The 2,279-nt window shown below is 32.3% G+C and overlaps 1 pseudogene; it reads right to left on the reverse strand.

Annotated features, from left to right (window-relative positions):
* Positions 1-2,113: 2,113 nt before the first annotated feature.
* The window catches only part of LOC106736214 (lupus La protein homolog pseudogene), a 1,228-nt pseudogene continuing 1,062 nt past the window's right edge, over positions 2,114-2,279 (reverse strand).

Below are 2,279 nucleotides of genomic sequence, written 5' to 3' on the forward strand. Positions count from 1 at the left end.
TTTTGAAATTATGTAAGAAGTTGTCCTGTAATATATTAAAAATATTCTCTTTTAAATTAAGCAAATGCAGTAGTTTCATTGGTTTGAAATGATGCTTCATTGGTTATTACATAAAAGGTAGCTTAGCTGGAATTAAACACTACTTTTTAGCATGGGTTGAGAAATGAAACCAAAACCTTAAATAGTGCCCTGAAGTGCTATTATAGAACTGACAGTGTGTACAGTCCTGGAAAATATTAATTCATAAAGAATAATAGATGTTAATGCTCTGCTTAGCATTTCAATGTCACAATTAAAAATTCTACAGGATAGTTAATTGAATATTTTATGCTTCTAGAGAGGGCCTTGATCCTCAGAATTGCATACTAATTCTCAAATTTCTTTTATATAATGCAGACTTTCTTTAAGGAATTAAAAATTCATTTATATTTCAGATGAGGGCATTATATATTTTTATCAACTTTTTAAATGAAAGAAATGTCTGGAATTAATGTATTAATTTTGAATTTTGTGATTAACTTAGGCTTCTAAAACTTAAAATATCCATACTAATTATCATAATTTCCCTATGTAATAGAGCCTACTTTACACAAGCAATTCTTATTTCTCTAACTGTAATGTTACTGAGGTGTCAGATGAGGTTGGAAAACATTATAAGCCTCAATTTTCACTTATTAATAATCTTATTTGGCCCTTTCCTTTTTTTATTTTATAAATTTTGAGCTTTTCAGCCTAGACTTTATTTTTCTCTTGATGCTAATTAATGAAATTCTAGTATGAGCAATAAAACTGTAGGAAGATCTAACTGCTGATGAAAATCTCAGCAAGATAAAGAAGATAAAATATTCCCTCTTTCTCCATATCTGCAGAAGCATGGGCACAATTTTATTTTGTCATAAAGCTATCCTTGGAAATTTTATTTCTAACAAAGGAGTCTTGTAAACTGCCTGAATTTCATGCATTGTTGCTAGTTCTGGGAAAATAACTTGTTACCTCTAAAAAATTTGCTATTCGGTTGCTCGTCCTGCATAATAATTTGTTGTTTAGAACTTAATACTTAAATCCACTTTTTTTGAAAGGTAAAAATACTCAGAAATGTGTTTTGTTTTTTGTTTTTTGATTGCCAGAGGATTTGTGCACTCATGAGAAAGAGATAGCGAGAACTCACCAATGGGATGTAGTCATAACACATTACTTTTTCCTCGGTCTCCTCATTCTGACAGAACTTGGGGCATGCATGCACACATATTCAGCATACTTTTTCAAACTGCTGGACAAGTTGATCTCTCTGATTAGAACTATTTGTTAAGTTTATAATTGTCTTTCTAAAAGAAAGAGGTTGTAGAGCTCTTGTAAAATTGTTTATGTCATACATACAAAACAGAGAGAAAAGATCTTTGTCACTTATCTGATGTCTGTGATTTAGGCACCAAATGCCAGATTTTTCTCTTTTGTGAGTGCTATTTAATAAAAATCTGTCAGCATAGATCAGCTTAGTGGGAGACAAACTGTGTGGGACTGAGGCAAGAGCAGGTACAATTCAAGGTTCAGGTTCTCCCTGCAGGTAGACCTCTGGATTGTTGCTTCATTGCCGGTCCAGTGGACTTGTAGCCCCTGTGGACTTGAGTGGCATTTGATAATTGGTGGAGTATTCTCCTTTGGAGTTATTCTGTTCCTTTTCCACCTTCTTCAGCATCATCTTTTTTTTTTTTCTTTTATATAGTGTACATTTTATTAGTTTGTAGTAATACATTCTCATATTACAAAAGCAATTTAGCAGAAGAGTCTTCCTGTTGATATTTGAATCATCTGAATAACACAAACAGAACTATACATTTAAAAAAAATTCTCATGAGGGTAACAAAACAAAACAAAAAGACAAGTTAAACAACAAAAAAATTTTCTGTTCTTACAGGTGGACATTGAAGTGAACCTAATTCGGTTTTCTTTTTAAAAGGCTTCAAAGACAAAAGGCAGCTTAAACCTAATTAAATCTAATTAAAATGAATAAAAAATTTGTTCACTAAACTACTGGTCTCCACTCCATTTTATGTTTTCTGTTGTTTTGATGCAGGTTCTTTCATGGCTGTTTCTTCTCTTGCTCTTTCACTGGTCAAGCTGGTGGTTCATATTCATCAAAGTCATCATCACTATTGAATTTGGTTTTCTTGCCCTGAAACTGTACTTTTGCTTTAGCAGATGCAGGCTGAGCAGCTTTATTTCCTTTTCCTTTAAATTTGCGACCTTTTGACTTCCATTTGTTTAGGGATTCTTGCTGA

The sequence above is a fragment of the Tupaia chinensis genome, unplaced genomic scaffold (genome assembly GCF_000334495.1).
Source record: "Tupaia chinensis unplaced genomic scaffold, TupChi_1.0 Scaffold000691_1, whole genome shotgun sequence".
Classification (NCBI taxonomy): domain Eukaryota; kingdom Metazoa; phylum Chordata; class Mammalia; order Scandentia; family Tupaiidae; genus Tupaia; species Tupaia belangeri.